The 22,262-nt window shown below is 42.9% G+C and overlaps 1 protein-coding gene across 1 annotated transcript in view; it reads left to right on the forward strand.

The window, feature by feature from the left end:
• The first annotated feature begins 6,181 nt into the window (after positions 1-6,181).
• lrrc17 (leucine rich repeat containing 17) overlaps positions 6,182-22,262 on the forward strand; it is a 43,992-nt gene continuing 27,911 nt past the window's right edge. The window contains exon 1 of the mRNA XM_050036427.1: positions 6,182-6,416. The gene's annotated coding sequence lies outside the window, so the exon portion shown is untranslated. The remainder of the gene's footprint in view (positions 6,417-22,262) is intronic.

Here is a 22,262-nt window from a genome sequence, read left to right on the forward strand (position 1 = left end):
TTAGTGGTTATTTTGTGTCTAATTGTAGTTGTTTTGCATCTCTTAGTGTTTGTTTTGTGTCTCTTTGTAGTTGTTTTGCGTCTCTTAGTGGTTGTTTTCAGTCTCTTTGTAGTTGTTTTGTGTCTCTTTATAGTTGTTTTTTTGTCTCTTAGTGGTTATTTTGTGTTTCTTTGTAGTTCTTTTGTGTGTCTTTATAGTTGTTTTTTTTGTCTCTTAGTGGTTATTTTGTGTCTCTTTGTTGTTGTTTTGTGTCTTATATAGTTATTTTACATCTCTTTGTAGTTGTTTTACATCTCTTTGTGGGCATTCTGAGTCTCTTTGTAGTTGTTTTGTGTGTCTTAGTCATTTTGTATCTCTTTGTGAATATATTGAGTCTGTGTGTACTGGCTTTACATCACTTTGCAGTCACTTTTGAGTGTCTTTGTAGTTGCTTTAAGTGTTCTTGTAGTCGTTTTGAGCATCCTGTTTTTGTTTACATCTCTTTGTAGTAATTTTTGGTCTCTTTGTACTTACTTTACATCTCTTTACAGTCATTTTGCATGTCTTTGTAGTTGCTTTATAGTGGTTATTTTCAACCCCATGTAGATTATTTACGTCTCCTTGTAGTCATTTTGCATAACTGTTTTGTGTCTTTTCGTGGTCATTTTTGGTCTCTTTGTAGTTCCTTAACATCTTTTTGCAGTCACTTTTGAATGTCTTTGTAGTGGCTCCAAGAGTTTTTGTAGTCAACTTGAGCCTCCTGAAGTTGTTTACGTCACTTTGTAGGCATTTTGTGTCTCTTTGTAGTTGCTTTACTTCTCTTTGTAGTCATTTTGCATCTCTTTGTAGTTGCTTTACAGTGATTATTTTGAGTCTCATGTAGGCGTTTACGTATCTTTGTAGTCATTTCGCATCTCTTTGTAATTGTTTTGTGTCTCTTTGTGAATACTTTGAGTCTTTTTGTACTGGATTCCCATCACTTATGAGTGTCTTTGTAGTGGCTTGAAGTCTTTTTGTAGTCGTTTTAAGCCTGCTGTTGTTTACGTCACTTTGTGGGCATTTTTTGTCTCTTTGTGGTTGCTTCACTTCTCTTTGTATTCATTTTGCATCTCTTTGTAGATGCCTTTTCATCTTTTTGTAGGTATTTTGAATCTCTTTGTGGTTGCTTTATGTATCTTTGTAGTCATTTGAGTCTCTTTGTAGTTATTTTGTGTCTCTTCGTAGTTGTTTTGTGTCTCTTTGTTATCCATTTCAGTTCCTTTGTAGTTGTTTTACATCTCTTAGTAGTCATTTTGCACCTCTATTTAGTTGTTTTGTGTCTCTCAGTAGTCATTTGGCATCTCTTTGTAGTTTCTTTCAAGTTGCAATTGTAGTTGTTTTACTTTATGTCTCCATAGTCATTTTGCATCTCTTTCTTGGTGTATTGCGTCTCTTAGCATTCAATTTGAGTCTCTTTGTAGTAATTTTGCATCTTTTTGTAGTTGTTTTACATGTTTTTGTAGGCATTTAAAGTGTCTTCGTAGTTGCTTTACATCTTTTGTAGTCATTTGAGTGTCTTTTTAGCCTTGTTGCATCTCTTTGTGGTGATTTTGTGTCTCTTTTCATTAGTTTTACTTTCGTTGTAGTTGCTTTACATCTCTTTGTAGTCATTTGTAGTCTCTTTGTGGTTATTTTGTGTCCCTATGTGGTTGTTTTGCCCCGTATTGTAATCTTCGTGAGTCTCTTGTATCGCTTTGCATCTTTTTGCATCGTTTTGTAGTTGTTTTGTGTCTCTTTGTGGTCATTTTGAGTCTCTTTCTAGTCAGTTCATGTCTCTTTGAGTGACATTTTGCAGGTGAAGGCCAGAGCGACCCCTGACACTTTGCGCCCCTGGGCCTGTGCCAGGTAGGCCTGTTCAGTAATCCATCCCTGAGCCTATAGTGGATTTTTACAGCTTTTTTTGTGATGAAATGAGCTGCCTGCTACATCTGGAAACACTGCCACTTCTGACATCAAACTTATACACTCGGTTTGTACACTAGAGACGAAATCAGTGAAGAAGAGTACTTTTTTTTCCAGCAGGATTTGGGGCAGGAAAGCATTGCAGCCACCATTTGCAACATGTTTTCCCTGTGGCGAGGGCTGGATATGGAGGAAATGCAATCTTAGCCTAATTAGAAGGCAGTTTTTCATGTTTACGTTACATAACTGTCAACCTGTCTCCAAAGTATACAATTAAAATAAATTATAATGGCATTTAGATGGATTACCTACCTCCCAGGGAGCCATTGGTTTCCATTCATTTAGACATCATTAGCAACTTGTAGAGACTTGAAACTTCAGAGTCTGCAAGCTTTGTTTTTTGATGTTATCTAGCATAGATAGTGTTTTTTTTTTGAAGATACCACAAAGGATAAAGATGCCCTAAAACTACCCTTCTCGACAAAATTAGACACGTCCACGCACTGAGCTCTCATCAGAGATTTATTTAGACATTTATGTAGTACACAGAGGCTATAAACATGTCTGAAAGGGATGCATTGGGTTCAAAAGTCAACCTGGCTCTTTTAAGAATGTGTCTGAAGCATTTTAACAAGGTGCACATCCTTCATCTCCCCGCTGGCACCACAGCTGGCCTGGCACACAACGTTCATCCCTGGGTATGAACGTACACACACTCGGGCACATGCATGAAGTTAGGTTTGATAGAGGAAGTGTATAATGCAGCTTATATGGATGTTAGTTTGTGCCTATCTTGTAAAGAGTGTCCCGGTATGCATGCATACTTTTGCACACGTGTGTGTACAGTAGGCGCTAGCATGTTTAAATGTGGAGGCTTACTGTACGTCCGATGTCCACTGCTAAACAGACAGGTTGACTGTTTTATGGCTTTAGCAGCAAAGCGCCTCAGGTCTCCAACCCAGCTCCTCCCTTCATACTTAAAACAGTTGTTCTGGTGTAAGTGCCCTCAAGCTGTTTGAAGTGTTTGGCATTAAAAATCTATTTAAGCCAGTGCAGAGTGGTGGTCCTAATATGGAGCTGTTTGACTCAGTGTTGATCCAGAGAACAGAAGAGAAGAGAAGGGAAGAGAGGAGAAGAGAAGGACAGAGTGAGCAGCAGTATGTTGATTAGCTGGGATTACTGTCCTCTGGCTCCACAAAATTACACAGAATGCCCCTTACTAGTAGATGAAACTATTTGTGTGGGAGCTGTTTTGTGTCAGAGAGGCCAACTGGTTTGTGTTAGCAACAAGTGGTAGAGAGTGTTGAGCCACTGTGGGAATCTTCACTGCTTCAGAAGTAAATATAGCGATGTACTACAGTGAAAAACAATTAGACATAATTTAAAGACACCAGCACACTGGAGGCTCAAACATGATTTATCACAGAAAGTCAAAGAAATCAGACAGCATGAAAGTGATGTGTCTGTAGTCTCGTGTTATGCAGCAGAGTTACGGGAAGTTTTTTTTTTTTTTTAAGATGAATGGAACAATTCACTGCCTTCTCTTAAATATAATGGAACTAGAAGGCACTCAGCTTGTGGTGCTCAAAGTGCCAAAAAAATACAACTGAAAAACTCAACAGCAATGTCTCCTTCCAGAAATCATGACTCAGTCACTCAAGATAATACACAGACCTTGTTGTGAGCAGTCACAAGCATGAGTCTCTTGTTCATGAGTAGATGCACGCTTCCTTCTTCTCTATGGCCGATATCTCCAACACTCCACAACTCTGACCAAAACAATCTAGACTAATTACACTACAGGTAAGTCACAAATTTGACTTGACATTTAGACTTGGCTTAAAAAAAATTAGAAAGACTTAAACTCTGACAAAAAACACCAACTTTGACCCAGGAGAGCCATGTTCGCATCCCCTAAGATTATAAAGCCAAACCCTGTTCTTTTTTCCTAAACCCAACCTTGTGTTTTTGTTGCCTGAACCTAACCACGTATGTTAGTTGTTGGAGGAAAATAAGGTCAATTCATGTTGTTGCACTGACGTAGTGCATTTATTTTGAAAGCGATTGCATGTAAACAGTAAATTTCCTGTGAAAACAGAAGTGTATTTTGAAAAAAGACAATGCATGTAACAGGCAGAACTTGACACGGTGTCCCAGAACGTCAACAAGCGACACACCCAGGGTACCTTTCATGTTGTATCAGGACATGGAAGGTCCATGACCAAATATGTGACAAGGTCAGAGTGAGAATGTGTTGCGAAAGCACATTTTTTTGTATGTCTTATGGCATGTGTTATAGTGAAACCAACCAACTTTGCCAAATAAATGGCTTTTGAATTTGGAACATGGTCTGCCACTAGAGTTACGATAAAATAAAAATGATGTCCTCCTGGTGGTGCTAGAGAAAAGGCAGGGGGGCACCAAAGTCACTAAGATTCATCCTCTGGTAACCATGAATGCCCTTACAAAGTATCATCCATTTGGTAGTTACTTAGATATTTCAGTTTAGACCAAGGTGGAAAGTGCTGCTAGTAGGGCTGCCCCCCCGACTAAGAATATTTTTAGTCGACCAATAGTTGTCATTTAGGGCCTTTAGTTGACTAGTTTCCTGCATATTTACAATATTAATGTAATTATTAAATGATATATTTTGGGCGGGGCAACACAATGGTTTGAGTTGAAGGTGTGAGAAAGAATAGTATCAGTAACATTGTTAACACTGTGCTACATTACAGAGAAATACAAAACCGTACCAATGAACCTTCATTAATATAGGCCTATATTTTATCTACAAGTGCACGTCACACACTGAGCGAGCCGCCTGTTAATGATGCTGTGGGCTAATGGGCATGTAGCTAATTCCATGTTTCAGATGATACGTCATGTTTGTAGTCGACCAATGAAGATGAGTTTACATATCACCTTGGGTTCGTCCTTCACCTTCTCAAAATGATCCCACACTTTGGATTTCCTGCCCGACATGTTGTTAACTAGCCTGTGGAATAACCGCAGGTACCAGCCCTGAAAATCAGGGGCTGTACATCATCTTTAACCACCTGGAAAACACAAGGTCACACGAGGCTACTCTCGTGCCTTTTCTGTGCCAGCTTTCAAGAGTGCACTGGCAGGTTACATCTGCGGTTGCTATTTACCTGAAACCCTGAGTGCAGAGCTGATCTTCTTCCAGACGCCATTTATCAGTGTGTAGGCCTACCATCCATGGGACAGATGTAAAGCTCTGGGTAGCCCTGCACTAACATGATCAACTTTTCCATATTTATCAGACGGAATATTTACAGAAGAAGGAAAGATATCTGTCGGCTGTGATCTACTGGTAACCTGACTCCTATCTGACTGCTGAGTGTGGCCTCTTCCTGTGTCTGTCCTTTCAAATGAAATTCCCACATGGTCCAGTCATACAGGTTTTGATTTATTTGATTTTATTGACAAGGCGCAGCTTCGAATAGCGTTTCACATTTTTCTTCCTTTTTTTTCTCTGCAACTTGGCGACCAATGAAATCTCGCTGACTAATGACCTTTCTGGTCGACTAACATTTGTTCGACTACAAAGGGGGCAGCCCTAGCTGCTAGCATGGCTAAAAAGTAGCAGGACAAACCACAACACTGTATTCATGGTCAGTTCCACCTCTGCACTACTGTGAAGTGATGCAGTCCAGATGATGGGTTGCAAACTGTTTAGAAAACCCAAAGTGTTGCCTCCAACATGCAGGGTAACATCATTCGAGGCCTAATAACAAAGAAGAGATCACCCTCTGAGGCCGCGATCAAAGGCAGATGTTGGATGTGGACTGAGGCCGTTTTGAAATAAACCTGATAAGATTTCCATTTCCTAGGCTCGGAGCGTGACACCACACACACACGCACACACAACCAGGTGGGTGAGTGTTTTGCCACCCAGACGCCCAATCTCTCCTTCTCTGTTTCAGTCTAATAGGCCAGTTAGCAGCAGATCCTGGAGGAAGTCCATTAGTTTAACAGAAGGGGGGGACCAGTGCAGGGTTTGCAGCCGTCCTACACGTGTGTTTGTGTGTGTAATGCTAAACCAGACACAGACTTGTGGCTCCTTTGAGAATCAGCCTTACTCACTCTCGCTCTCAAACTCCTCGCATTCTCAGTGCAATCCAGCTGAGTGGGTGAAAAGCAAAGGACTGAGAGAAAAGGAGAGAGAGGCAGCTTGTATGAGGCAGTAGTCAATCACTCAGCACAGCCCGCCAGAGAGAGAGAGAGAGAGAGAGAGAGAGAGAGAGAGAGAGAGAGAGAGAGAGAGAGAGAGAGAGCGAGCGAGCGAGCAAGAGATTGGAGAAGCAGCCAGTCGCTCGTCCCTCACTCCAGGCTCTAAGTTTATAGGCAGCCAGGCAGATTTTCTTGGCTTCGACACAGCGCTCATGACAGGATTAGGAGCCGGGGACGCGGGACCAACCAGAGATCTGCAGGTCCTAGTGGACAAGCCTGGGCCAGATTCTCTCCCTGCACAGGTAGGACTGAACCCTTCATATTGTACTAAAGTGCCCCAAATCTGCCTACCTACAAAAGATTTCTCCTCTCAAAGCAGCAGCAAATCCCAAATCCTTCCTGATGCAATATTCAAGAGGACTTTTCTTCTTTTCTGTTTTTGTTTTTTTTGCCAAGTATTGTTTGGCACCACAGTTTGGTTTTTGGTGACAAAATCTGAAACCTTGGAAAGGCTTGGAAAAGCACAATATTACTTTAATCTTCATGTGGAATGCTTATTATGTTGCACAGTGTGTAATAGAAACCAGTGAGAGGATTATTTCTTCTTCTTTTCAAATCTTTTTTGAAGGTTTTACAAGAAGTGTGACATCCCCCCTTTTTCTTTTTCCTTTGTCCCTCATTAAGTTCTCAACATTACAATTCCACTATCAGCGCATGCCTATCATGACTAAGTGCTTCATTGTAAGTCATTTACATAGAAGTTGTGGCAAACGCAACATGGGAACACATTTTCAGTGTCAGACATTGATCGAATTATCTGCAGTTTGGATGTCTCCAGAACAAATGATGACACTGCAAACATGCGAAGATATGAATGGAAAAACTCCAAGCAATGAATTACTGTACTCATTACATTTAAGCTGCATCTCGCTCCAGCTCAGTGTTTGAGAATGTCCTGACGTAAGCTCTCTCTTTCTACTACAAACTCCAATATGGAGTTGCCGAAGTTGTGCCAAGTTTTCGGAGGGTTGTTGCACCCTGACGCTGATAAATTGCAGATAAATTCTGCAGCAAAGCAAACATTCAGCTGCTAAGTTTAGATGCTTCCTCGCTGCTTTTGTTATGTAACCGGCTGGTGGTCCCATGCACCATAACTTACAATGCACTCACACTAGTATGATTAGGTATGATTCAGTTCCCCTCAACATACAGAGCTGAGCCCCACTGGGTTCATTTACCCACTTGGAGCCTCTTTGTACTGTAAGGAGTGTGGATAGTCATGCCCACTTAATGACTCATGTTCATTGAATACACGGCCAAGTCTTTATCCTGTTAAAAGTTAAAAGACTTCAGTGTTGAGTTTTGAGATTTCCCAATCCTGCAAAATTTGCATGTATACATGCAAGTTGTGTCTTTCTATATAAGCATTTACAGTATATGCGTGTGAGCACAGCTACATGTACATCTGCGCATGGATTTACATGCCGCTGTCTAAGTTTCAGTAAAATTCCAGTCTCATGCAGCGCAGAGCAGCGTAGAGCAGAGCAACGTGTGGTTTCCCTCTGGAATCCTGCGCCGCAAAAACGGGTGGGGGGTGGTGGGTGGGAGAAAAAGCTTGACTTGCAAGTTTACTCTGATTACAAAGTGCGAGAGTTCCCTTTTACTTAACTTTCTGCTGTTTCAGCTTGCCGCAGTTAAGTTTAAGTGGAGGACTTTATAGTAAGAGGAGACAGGGTGTGTAGCGGGAGAGCTGTGCTTGAAGTGTGAGTGTGTGTTGGGTGTTTAGGTGCAGATGTGTCTGGCACCAACACAAAGCAAGGAACATAGCTGGTTAGAGAGGAGAGACACTGGTTTATTTGTGTGTGTGTGTGTGAGCTCTGTTAAGCATCTCATGACAGTTTTTAACTCCCTCATTCTGATGAAGCAGCTCGAGAGGCACTCAAGATCTTTGTTGGAGGAGAATAAAATCCGAAAACACTGCCGAAAATTACGTAACGTCAAAATAAATGTAATAAATCTGGCCCAGAATTTATAAACCTGACACATTTCGGCTCTACGGTAATCCTGCTTTTATGATAGAGCTGAGTGATTCGTAGATTCACAGTTTTAGAACGTGGTCAGACTCAGCCAAGAAACTTGGGGGGGAGACACACACACACACCCACACACACACACACACACTGATGCCTGCATAACGTCAGCCGAAAGCTGGCCGCTTGTTACAAACACACACACACACACACACACACACACACACACACACACACACAGGAGAATGGACTCAGAAATGGATGTGCATGGGACAATGACCTTTTTTAAGACTTCTAGTTGCTATTCTCGTGGTGTAGTCCCAAGAGAAAAGGGGAAAACTGATTTCTCATGGGTATAGGGAACACACAAAGGCCACACACACACACACACAGGAGAATGGACTCAGAAATGGATGTGCATGGGATAATGACCTTTTTTAAGACTTCTAGTTGCTATTCTCGTGGTGTAGTCCCCAGAGAAAAGGGGAAAACTGATTTCTCATGGGTATAGGGAACACACAAAGGCACAAATTTGGCTCATGTTTGTTTGCGTGAGTTCACACCCTTTGACCCTCTGTAAAAAAAAACCAGTGTCATTTTCTCTTTAACTTTTTCCCCTCTCGCCTCTCCTCCTTTTTCTGCGGCAATGTCTGGTTTCAATTAGGCTCTCAGGGATGTGTGAGGGTTCTTTTTTCGCTTGCTCTCCCTACATATACGGTATATGTCTGTCTGTGTCACCATCTCATCCTTTAGGACTCAGGGCTTGTGGTTAGTCTTTTTCCCTCCTCTTCTCTTTACATTCTCATGGTCTGGGGTGTCATTCTTTCCTTGTCTCTGTCTCTTTGTTGGATGCAGAGTCTGTTACACGGTAACAAGCCAGAGACCTTTGGGCACACATGTACTCCCACACATAAAGGGAGTTTAGCCCAAAGGAAACAAAGTAAGGTCGGCTTGCTGGGAGGTTGGGGAAAAAAAGACTCACCTTTAAGCTTGCTCCTTGTTGCCCTCCAACTCTCTGTCTCCGTTTCTTACTGTGATTAACTTCCCTGACTGACTGACTGACTGAATTTTTGACATTTTTCTGTAAGTAGCAGATGAGAAAAGCCTTGTGCTTGTTTTTGCAGCCTCTCCCTGCATGTTCTCGCTTTCTCTCTGTAACACAGTGGCCCCTTGTGTTTCTGGATGGTTTGCTGTAGAGGTCTGAACTCTTTCCATCCCCCGTGGCCCAGTCCAGTGTTATTGGAGCATGCAGAGCCTCTACTGGCAGACAGTGCAGGTGACTGTGCAGCCTCAAGGCTTTGCAGGTGAGAGGCTGTGACATTGTTTGCAAAGGTGCAACAAGATTTTTGTCTGTTTCAAGTTGAGCTTGATTCCTTGACCTGGTTGAGTGTGCAAACTGTCATCGACAAATATGTCAATGAGGAGCAACATTTTTGGCCAATTAGGGGCAATGGAAAAAGCTGTGAACACAACTTTGACATACACTCACCGGCTAATCAGCCAATCATGTGGTGGCAACTCAATACATTCAGGTATGTAGACATGGTCAAGACGACCTGCTGAAGTTCAAATGGAGCATCAGAATGGGGAAGAAAGGTGATTTAAGTGACTTTCAACGTGGCATGGTTGTTGGTGCCAGAAACTGCTGATCTACTGGGATTTTCACACACAACCATCTCTAGGGTTTACAGAGGATGGTACCAAAAAGAGGAAACATCCAGTGAGCAGCAGTTCTCTGGGTGAAAATGCCTTGTTGATGCCAGAGGTCAGAGGAGAATGGCCAGACTGGTTCAAGATGATAGAAAGGCAACAGTAACTCAAATAACCACTGGTTACAACCAAGGTCTGCAGAAGACCATCTCTGAACCAACAACACGTCCAACCTTGAAGCAGATGGGCTACAGCAGCAGAAGACCACACCAGGTGCCACTCCTGTCAGCTAACAGGAAACTGAGGCTACAGTTCACACAGGCTCACCAAAACTGGACAATAGAAGACTGGAAAATGTTACCTGGTCTGATGAGTCTGGATTTCTGCTGCAACATTCAGATGGCAGGGTCAGAATTTGGCGTCATGGATCCATCCTGCCTTGTATCAACAGTTCAGGCTGGTGGTAGTGTAATGGTGTGGGGGAGATTTTCTTGGCACACTTTGGGCCCCTTAGTACCAATGTTGCTATCATTCAATATGGACCAAAATCTGTGAGGAATGTTTCCAGCACCTTGTTGAATCTATGCCACCAAGAATTAGGACAGCTCCGAAGGCAAAAGGGGTTCAACCTGGTACTCGCAAGGTGTACCTACCAAAGTGGTCGGTGAGTGTATACCACCATAAAGTCTATATATCAAAGGGTCCTAACACACCAAGCCAATGGTCGGATGTTGGTCAGTGTTGGGCCATCAGTGAGTGCCCTAGTTTCTGCAGTGTTTCCTGCACCACTGGCATTGATTGGCCCTTGTCGCTTATTTTTGGTTGATTCAGCAGGTTGAACCAACTCTAGAGAAAAATATCTTGCTCTTTAGCTGCTAAATGCTCCGCTATGTTCACCAGGTAGTTGCTAACTTGTCTATGTGCTGTTTTGTGTTGGGCAGGCAGCTAACTGTCAGTTCTTAGAGCTTTGTTACTTAAAACAGCTTCCTCAGAAAGCATGCTTGATGACAGCGATGAGAGTGACCCACACCAGTTAAGTTACAACCAAAATAATGAGCTGAAAGATGTTAAAATGCACCATAAAGCTGAGGGGAACAGCGCAGTTTGATAATTCTCTGTTGGTTCATTCCTTACAAGTGACCCCTTTCACATTGACATATTCATTTGATCTATTGTTGATATAAAAATATTGATTAGTGTAGCTTTAAGCCAGGGACACATGTGTTTTAGTGTAATTATGTAATGTCCCTGCAGTGTTGGGTGGAAAAAAATAGGGACGGTTACCAGCAGTTTAGGATTCATGTCTTGCCACCGGACCAGTCGGAGTCAAATGTTTATATGAAACATGTTTGATTTTTATGACTAGAATTTGGAAACATCTGGAAGGGATCCTGTATTTTGAAACACAAATATGATCTGAGATCTACTGTATTGCTAATATGTGCTGTTTCCTCTGTTGGTTAGGGTTTAAAAAAACAACCCTCTTGTGTGTTCTCGGCTTAACAGAAGCGCAGCAGTGTCACCTGAAACCAAACAATTCCCTCTCCCTTTGCCAGGGGGAATTTCCCTCCAGCTGACATCATGATATTTATGTCCCATGCAGCTTCAGCCTCTGACATTAATCTCATCTTTAGGACTTTCCCTCTGTCTCTCACTTACTCCCTCTGGCTTATTTCCAGTCTGAAACATTGTGGTTTTCAAATACGCGTGCTTCCTCCATCTGTATTTCTCTCACCGCCTCTTCCCGGTGTAGGTGGGTTGTGATGGTGTCAGAAGACAACCTGTCTGTGTGTCCTCCGGTCTGCTGAGGCCAAACAGCCCATTTCAGCCCACAGACGGTTCAGAAAACATACACAGACACTGCATGTGTCAACATTTGTCTCCTCTCTGTGTTAATGTCTCTCTTTGTGTAAGTCTGCATAAATATACTGTTATAATATACACTTTGTGTCTGCATGTGTGTGTGTGTGTGTCTGTGTAGACCTCCTCTGCTTCATTCACACTTTTGCACTTTGACCTTTGGTTCTTTAGCAGAGCGGTGTAACTTCCTCTCCCCTTGGCTAATGTCACTACTGAAGTCCCGCCAAACCACCTGGTTAAATTATACTTTCCACTTAATCATGCAACACGACCCTACATAATGTGTATGCAGTGTGTGTGGTGTGCTACTGCTCGTGTTGTAACTGCATCGCTGACATTTATTGCTTTAACTTTCAGTTTCATGAGGAGTGTGAGAATCCAAAGAATGAAAAAGGAGTTTTAAAGGGACAGTTCACCCCTAAATCAAAAAATACATATGTTTCGTCTTACCTGGAGTGCTGTTTATCAGTCTAGATTGTTTTGGTGAGTTGCAGAGTGTTGGAGATATCGTCTGTAGAGATGTCTGCCTTCTCTCCAATATAATGGAACTAGATGGCACTCGGCTTGTCATTTTTTATTTTCACCCTTCCCCAAGGGTTAGTTTTCCCCATCCATTTAGGGATTTCAAGGTTTATTGTTTTCATTTCGATGTTTCAAGATAGTTTTAATCTGTGTACATATTTTTCTGTCTTATTATGAATGCTTTGCCAAACAGTATTACAAAATTACATGATCTCTGATTTGCAACAACTTAAGTCTCCTAAAATCACTGTTTGTAAGTTGATTGTGTATATATTATTATAGTTCATTATCCACCTCTGGACTTCATCCTAAAATAAGGCTACAGCGGGACAATAAAACATAAAGTGCAAGATCGATTCCTCTTTGTTGATGCAAAACCTCCACACGAAAGTATTTTCTCTGCCTTGAACACGTAGAATCTTTCTAAGAATTTATATATTAGCAGCATGGTGTTGCAGTGGTTAGCATTGTCGCCTCACAGCAAGAGGGTTCCTGGTTCGAACTCCAGGGTGGAGGAGCGCTTCTGTTCAGAGTTTGCATGTTCTCCCTGTGTCAGCGTGGGTTTTCTCCAGGTACTCCGGCTTCCTCCCACAGTCCAAAGACATGGAGGTTAATTGGTGACTCTAAATTGTCCGTAGGTGTGAATGTGAGCGTGAATGATTGTCTGTCTCTATGTGTCAGTGCTCCGATAGTCTGGCGACCTGTGGGATAGGCTGGGATTGGGATAAGGGCAGCAAACTAGTTGTTGTCTTGACGAGCCTCTCGTCTATGAGTAGATGCACACTTCCTTCTGTGCCCCTCTGATACAGTCAACAGGTGTAGCTAGTTGGAAAGAAAATAGTTCCTACACGAAACTGCTCAGAACAAGGTCTGTGCATTATCTTGAGTAACCGGGTCATGATTTCTGGCAAGAGACATTCTTGTTGAGGTTTTTTGAACGTAACTTTTTTTGGCGCTTTGAGCACCACAAGCTGAGAGCCATCTATTTCCATTATACTGGAGAGAATGCAGACATCTCTACAGCTGATATCTCCAGCACTCAGCAACTCACATAAAACAATCTGGATTGATAAAAAACACTACAGGGAACAGGAAAAATATGTGTTTTTAATTTTGGGGTGAACTTTCTGGATAAGGGCGCACTAAAGCTGGTACAGGGAGACACATGACGTTCAGGAGATGAGTTATACGTCTACCCTCCCTGCACCCTGTTCCCCAAAACAAATTCCACACAGAGAAACACCGCAGACTTAAGCATTTACTCAGTGGTTTTTGTTTTGATTGAGAGCACACTTGTGCTGAGTACTTGCAGTCCCTTACTTTTCTAAAACACTGACTCGTAAATTGTTTTGGTTTGAAAAGCCATTAGAAAGATTTAAATTCCAGAATAATTATTATTCCATTTGCTCAACAGTTTCAGACACAATGATACAGTATGTGTCTGTCCAGAGCACGGTGGTAACTGAATCTCTATCACAACTTATGACATAATCATGCTCTGAGTGCAACAAGTATCTGAAGGGTTTTTTGGCAGCACTGTCTGATTGCGGTCTTCCTGCAAAATCCACCCAATGTGTTTGGAGTGTAGAAGTACTCTAAACGAAGCCAGGAATGTTAACAAAACATAAAATGTGTTATAATTAGCACCCAGTATAAAAATCAAACAACAAACTGTTAACAGACTGACCCCAAGGTCTTTAAACTGCTCTCTTGTTCGCATGCAGGACCTTTGCTAAACTGTGAACAGACTGATAAAACTGTCAGCCAAATACGGCGCTGCATAAAGTGCTGAAGGCGAGATGATTGATTAGATAATCTATTTGACATACAGAAGTAACTCACTTTTTCAGCGTGGGGGTCGGTTTCATTTGGACTTAAGACAATGGCAACAAACCATTTGTCAAACACAGAGGCTGAGAAATACATTAGCTAATAACTTTTAAAGATCTTATATCTATCATTTTCAGGAACATACTTGTATTTTGGGTTTCTATGAGAACATGTTTACATGCTTGTATGTCAATAAAACACTTTATTTTCCTGATGCTGTCAGCCTGAATATACCACTATTCACCCCCTGTCTGAAACGCTCTGTTTTTGCAAAATGTCTCTTTAAGCCCACCTTCCAAAGAAGCCCAGTCAGCTCTGATTGGTCAGCAGTTACAGGTCTTCCACATCTCACTCTCGGTGTCTCTGTACCATCATTGCAGCTGTGGAATGACTGTAACAGCACTTTCTACCTTTATATAGCGTAGTTGTGACATCACAATTTCATGAAAGTCCTTACGGCTCGTTTTTAAAGGCACAGTGTTTATGCTGCATGTGCGCATGCTTTACAATAAAAACGCAACCCGGTCTCAATCCGAAATTGTCGAAATCCGGCACTTGGGCAATGACTTTTGACACCAGACACCGACGAAAAAAGGTGTCCTATAACGCCCTCATTATACGCGACCGGTTGCCTTTATAGTTTAACGACAACTGGCCGCATCAGTTGGAAACACGGTGGGACAAGAACAAAGGTTACATCAGTGAAAGTCCGAGTGGGGTGGGCGGAAGGGGTGGTGGATGGGTCCAACAAACACCGACTTTCACCTGAGAGAGTGGCGTTCGGGTCCCGAAAGATTATAAAGCCAAACCCTGTTCCTTTCTCTAAACCTAACCACTTGCTTTTGTCGCCTAAACCTAACCATGTGCGTTTGTTGTTGAAGGAAAAAGAACGTCAGATCAGGGTGTTTATTTTGAAAGAGACTGTATGCATGTAACAGGCAACAACCAAAGCACCCAGGGTACCTTTCACGTCGTATCTGGACGTGGACAGTCCATGACCAGACGTCAATGTGTGACGAGGTTGGAGTGAGAATGTGTTCGTGAAGGACAATAGAACAAAAAGAACAATAGTAGCCATGCTAGCATCTCTTTGAGGCTGTACTTACAGCAGAGCTTTCAGCTAAATGCTAATGTCCACACTTGCACACACAGGGCCAACAAATCACCTACCATCTTTTTTTCAAAAAGGCCTCACATTCTTTTCACAGGTTTATTTTTCCATGGTCCAAAATAAGAGACATCTTGCAACCACATTTCATGTCCAGACCTAACTTTATTCTGCTTCAGTGCAGATGGCAATGGCAGCAATAAACAGTCTGCATAGTATTTATAAAGTATTTCTGATTTAGAGCAATATACCCGAAGTATCAAAAACCCTGAGGGCTTTCTTCTCCATGTTTGCAGACTCAAGGAGACAGTTTTCTTTGGGTTGCCATAGACTGACCAGAAGGAGCTGGAGTGGGAAGTAATACTAGACTGGAAGGGCTAATTTGAGCTGGTATGGGCATGAGGTGAACCACAGGGAGGGTTTGGCCTGAGTGGGCTTGTCATGGCCCCAGCTGGAATGTGTGTCTTGGATATTGCAAGCTGACCGTGGCTTTAGTTTTCCACATCACAGCTGTTCAGCAGGAAAAGTCCGGCCCTTCTTAGAAAAGGTCTGAGCGTTAATAGCACTGGTCCAACTGGTTTGGAGATGGTTCATTGACTATAAAGGGAAGTAGAGTGATTTTTTTTTTTTTTTGCAATAAAAGTGAACAGTTTCATTAGTTTGTTCAGAGTCCTCGTGAAACAGAAGTCAGAGCGTCCTCAGCTCCTGTACTGTGACACAATTCCCAGTGAAATATTTGAGCAGTGTACAGTTACAAGAGGGGTTTAAATTTAATTCATTGCCTTTGATTGGACCGCTAAAAGCCGGGGAGTTGCTGACATTAGCTTGATACGGCGGATACAGTAGAGTCCGCTGCTGAGTGGACTGTTGGCTTCACACACAGCTCCCTCACTGTGAGATCAGAAGCAGGACAAGGGAGAGATAAATAAATTGAACCTATTCCACATCCCCCACATTGCTTTGGAAATGAAATCAAAGGTGTTGCCCACTGATATCCAAACACACATCTCTATCTGCATATTGCTCTGTCAGCTATCTACTATTACCCCAAAAGGGTGAGGTGTGGTGTTGCTAGCTAGTCGCCTAAAGTCTTTGATTGGATGAACTTTTGTAAACGCCCCTGAGTGCTGGGTAAGTCATTGAACATTTGAAACCAGTATCCGAAATTAACTTCTTGACTCACCAGCCAAGTGGACTGGCAGATGAAAAAATCCACTGGCCAAACACATTTTTTACCGTCCAGAATAATACATTTTTATTTTTCTTGTCACATATACAACTGTTTCAGTCCACTTGAATTAGGTAATAATGTATTATGATAAATACAAACTTAAAGAGGGCCTATGGCATTTTGGTGGAGGCAATTAAGAGTTTGCCATCTTGGTTCAGACTATGAAGCCTTAGTGTTTATCATATGTTTATTTTGGTACAAACATTTACTCGCCAATGTGGCTGGTAGCCCTCGGAGATTTATTTGTCAAACTGAAACTCTACCTGCATTTAGCGGTTGGTGGATGTTAATTTCAGACCCCGTGTGAAACCATTTTACGTGGTTTTACAGAAGGAGAAAAGACCAAAAGAAAAGGTCACCTTGACCTTAAAACCTTACTCGTACTCATACTCGTCCTCCGCTTATCCGGGTCCGGGTCGCGGGGGCAGCAGCCTCAGCAAAGAAGCCCAGACAGTCCTCTCCCCAGCCACTTCCGTCAGCTCTTCCGAGGGAACCCCGAGGCGTTCCCTGGCCAGCCGGGCAATGTAGTCCCTCCAGCCTGTCCTGGGGCGGCCCTGAGGTCTCCTCCCGGTTGGACATGCCCGAAACACCTCCCAAGGGANCACTTCCGTCAGCTCTTCCGAGGGAACCCCGAGGCGTTCCCTGGCCAGCCGGGCAATGTAGTCCCTCCAGCGTGTCCTGGGGCGGCCCTGAGGTCTCCTCCCGGTTGGACATGCCCGAAACCTGGGGCGGCCCTGAGGTCTCCTCCCGGTTGGACATGCCCGAAACACCTCCCAAGGGAGGTGCCCGGAAGGCATCCTTACCAGATGCCCGAACCACCTCAACTGGCTCCTCTCGATGTGGAGGACCAGCGGCTCTGCTCCGTGTCCCCCCTGGATGTCCGAGCTCCTCACCCTATCTCTAAGGCTGAGCCCAGTCACCCTGCGGAGGAAACTCATTTCGGCCTCTTGTACTCGCGATCTCGTTCTTTCGGTCACTACCCAGAGCTCGTGACCATAGGTGAGGGTTGGAACGTAGATCGACCAGTAAATCGAGAGCTTCGCTTTCTGGCTAAGCTCCCTTTTCACCACAACGGACCGGTTCAGCGCCTGCATCACTGCTGACGCCGCCCCAATCCGCCTGTCAATCTCCTGCTCCATCCTACCCTCACTCGTGAACAAGATCCCGAGATACTTAAACTCTTCCACCTGAGGCAGGACCTCCCCCCCGACCTTTAATTTGAAACAGGGAGTAGCCGGCATATTCCAAGTCACAGTCGGACTTTCGTTCGCCTTGAGATTTGCTTACAGCGCTTGCCTGATTGTTGCGGTCCAGCCCAAAAATTCATTTAGCCTAAATACTTGTTAGAACGAATAAAACAATTCACACAAGTGAATTAAATGTAAAGTCAATGTAAAGACACGATAAGACATGAATTCCTGCCAGGTTGTGCGATGGACGCAATTAAGTGTCGCAAATGAAGCGAGTATTGCGATTTTTCAAAAATTTTAACTTCAGTGACCAATTCGCATTGAGATCCTCCGAGGACATATGATGCTGAGGACGTACCGGCGTAAGTTCATTTATCAATTCATCGATTTCATGCGTGTATGACATGAGTAATTCACATGTACGAAGCGTGTCAACTCAAAATATTCTAGCGTTTAAACTTGCGTAAGTGATGTGACACAAAAATTCGCACCGCATTTGGTGTTAACACACAGTCACACAGCAGAAGGGAGCTGCTTCCTCTGGAGCTAAACCCACTGATCAAACTCTTTTTCTCTCAACACACCTCTACTCTCTTCAGCTTTGGTTGGGGATGAACGTCCCCACATGATTGGTGGAGGCTGTGCAGCCATTGGCCATCCGTCCAAAACTGCCATTTTGCCTGCAGCTGGCTAGTTATTTATCTAGCTTGCTAATTCCACCATGCTATTATGGCACATTGGTTGCAGACAATGAGGAATAGTGGACTGTCAGTGTCCATGGCTCTGTCTGCCTGTCAGCGCCTGTTCATTTTGAAAGAGCAACAGCTAATGGGGAAACACCAACACTTACATCATCACTCTGACCAATGGTGTAACTTCATCACTCACTCACTCAGTCAGTTGCTCATTCATGGACAGACTTTTGTATTTATAGGGCTGGCCTTGCTTCTGCTGTCCAGACAATTTGTTTGACTTATATTTGGCATATATATATATAAAAAAAAATCTCTTTCAAGATTTAAGTGACACCTGTGGACCTCACTCTGTGTTATCTCACTGTATTTCTGGGCTGAACCTATAATTCATGCAGCATTAGTGCCGCCATGCTTTACCCACGGAGCTGCACACGCAGGACCACTGGTACAGTTGCATCACAGTCCTTTACATAAACCACATGTACCAGACCAAATGAGTTAACCTGAAAGCACTTATACACAGACTTGTGTCTGGGTCCACTCAAGACCCCTCTCCACCTCAGTCTAGTCTCGTCTGGTGTTTGGACTGGCACAAGCCTTGACTTGTGTTGACATATGTCTCTCATCAGCCGCACAATCATGCAACACAGACACAAGAAAGGGCTTGTAGTTGATGTGTAGTACTCATACATACATATATAAATCTATGGAGGTATGCTTGTGTGTAAATATAGGGAAAGAAGAAAGAGAGACACGTTCATACGCAGACTCACAGATGGTGGCTGAAAAGAGCCAATTCACTCAGTTCCTGCTGGACTCGGAGTAACAGCTCACCAAAAGTGTGCGATTGCATGCGACGGCTGCAGTGATGGAGATCAAACTTTCGTGTTTGCTTCGTTTGAGACGATTGATAGTTGGACAGTTGAAGAGCACTCAATGGACTGGAAAGTGCCTCCCCGGTACATTCTCAGCTGTTTCTGTCTGTAGCTAGCTTACATGCCCAGTCTGTTATTCACAATGGAACGACACCATCTGCATTGACGGGCTTGTTCCACTGTGTGAGAGACTGGAAGACTGTAAGGGTGCTGCGGTTTGGTACAGTTGGATTGAGTCAGCGCGTACACAAGTGTGTGTGCGTGTGCGCGTGTGTGCGTGGTGTCTTGGCAGACCTGAGGGTCTTGCCTTTTTGCCTCTGATCACACAAGGGACCCATGACTCACTTTGTTTTTTTCATAAAACACGCGCACACATATATTCACACAGTCAGCAGGCAGGGAGTCTAAAACAAGTGGCTATGTAGCAACAAAAAAGACAATCAGCATTATTATTAAGCCATAAATATTAATATCTCCGGTCTTGGAGTTTTCAATTTTGTGGCTGATGATAGTTTCACAGTTTGGCAGAACATTTGGTAAGACGGCAGGGCTGCAAGAAAAAGAGAAAAAAACACAAAGGCAGGGAGTCAAAGAGTAGTCAGACAGTGGTTTTAAAGAAATAGTTTAAAGAAATAGTTTGACATTTTGGGAAAAGCACTTATTCGCTTTCTGGCAGAGGGTTAGATGAGATGATTGATTGCACTCTTATTTGTTGAATAGAAGCTACTACCAGCAACTGCTTAACTTCGCTTAGCATAAATACTGGAACTGGGAAACAGTTGGCCCGGCTTTGTTGAGCAGTAGCATAATCTAACGCCTACCAGAAACTCTAATTAACACATTACATCTCTGTCGTTTAATCCAGTGAGAAACCACTTTATTAGGTACAGCTTGCTGCTACTGGGTTGGACCCCCTTTTAATTCTTGGAGTCATAGACTCAACAAGGTGCTGGAAACATTCCTCAGAGATTTTGGTCCATATTGACATGATAGCATCACACAGTTGCTGCAGATTTGTCGGCTGCACATCCATGATGNCAAGAATATATCCCCCACACCATTATGTAATAGATGTAGCTAGGACACGTATGGGGACCGACACTGGGACTGGTTTTCAGCGTTTATTTTGGTCTGCAGAAGACACAAAGCACATAATTTGCCCTCTGTTCCACTGTCTGCACCTCAGGCTCATTTGTCTTTTAACAATATGTATAAATGCAATAAAATTACATTTAAATATGTAATTAATATAGCATACAAATTGCTTATTAAATTATTTGCAAAGTCATACCAAACACTGCTGAAAAACATAAATTTCAACATGAATTATATTAACAAACCACCACAAAACATTTAACACAGTATATTCATGAAACAAACAGTGACACCTGGTGGACAGAGTAAAAAGGCACACATGGAGGGGGAACTAAACAGAAACAACGGAAAATACAACATAAATCAAACAAAAACATACCTGCAGAAGACACAAAGCACATAATTTGCCCTCTGTTCCACTGTCTGCACCTCAGCTCCTAAACAACAGGTTTTTAACAATGAATAAGGTGGAAATTCTCCTGCTCTACATGAAGACACGACTTTTGGCGGTACGCTGTATTGCAAATCGCGCCCAAAAAGTTACATAAAAACACTGTCCAAACTCCTAATAACACTGTTCAAATCAGCTCAAAACGGCTGGATAACATCATATTAAAAACAGTTAACACCGCGCACCGAGGGTAACGGCTTATGTAGCTCGTTTTATAATGTAAATAACAAAATAATGTTGGAGCATTTTCACACACAACTTACCCTCAGCAATGCGAAACAGCACTGTGGGGGGCAGAGAAGGGGAGCTACGGAAACCCAGGAGGTACAGGAGCCATGAAGGGCAAAAAAAAAAGCAGTTTCCACAGGAAAATTAAAATAACCACAAATAAAAACAACTAATTGAGATAAAATTCACAAATACCCAATAAAATATTCAAATAAAATAATTACAAATTCTCAAATATAGATTGGAAATATGTATTGAGAATTAAGTGCTTTTTTAACTCAATTAAAAACACAATTACAATTACAATTACACCACCACCAGCAGCCTGAACCGTTGATACAAGGCACGATGGATCCATGCTTTCATGTTGCATACACCAAATTCTGACCCTGCTATCTGAATGTCGCAGCAGAAAGACTTATCAGACTGTACGTTTGGACCTTAACCCCCCCCTCCCCAGTGAAAACATGAAAGTAGCAGATAATTGTATTTCCCAAGACCCCAAACTGATCTGTAAATATAAATTCATACAAATGGGGGACATAGCTCAGCTTGGGAACCAGACGAATCTGCGAGCCAATGTTTTATTTGCCCTGGCAGATGCATCTGGTCCCCCTCCTATTCAGGCAGATTTCCAGTCGACCAGGCTCTTATTGAGCCAATCACAATTGTTTATGTGGTTAATGGGGGGTGTTTGAGAGGAAAACAACCAAGATGGCTGCGGCTGATGTGGAACTTTCAGAGACATATTGATGCTATACCATCACAGCTCATCTCTGCATGCTGTTGTCTGTTTGCATTGGTCTGTCTCTCAGTCACGTTTTATTGCTCAAATTGGTTGTAGGTCGACCCAGTTGCACCCAAAGGCATTTTGGTCTATGGCCGTTAATAACAACCCTTAGGTTCCAGACTCTGGTCTTGGGAATACCAGGCTAGAAACAGCTAACCTGACTCTGTCCAAAGGTAACAGAATCCACCGACCAGCACCTCTAAATCTCACTAATTATCACAATATATCTGCTTTATTTAATCCGCACAAAAGTAGAAGCTGGATACTGGAAGCTATTTTTTGGGCAAGTGCAGTAAGTTCTTGGAGTCTGCGCTGGTTTCCTGGCAAACTCAAGGTTGACAATGAGGGCCCTTGCACACTAAGCGGATGGACAGCCGTTGGTCAATGTCGGGCTGTGTGTCCTGCACCATTGGCAGTAGTTGGTCCTTGCTGGCTTTTTTTCACGGCTGATTTCTCTCTGGAAGTGGAAGTGATGAAACAAACAAATGGCTAAAGTCAAGAGGGCGTGAAATCGAAACAAACTTGTTACTGTATATTAGGAAATACTTTCGTAGCATTGAGCTCTTTAACACAAACTGGTCATAATTGTTTGT

This window comes from Epinephelus moara, chromosome 23 (genome assembly GCF_006386435.1).
Source record: "Epinephelus moara isolate mb chromosome 23, YSFRI_EMoa_1.0, whole genome shotgun sequence".
Taxonomy (NCBI): domain Eukaryota; kingdom Metazoa; phylum Chordata; class Actinopteri; order Perciformes; family Serranidae; genus Epinephelus; species Epinephelus moara.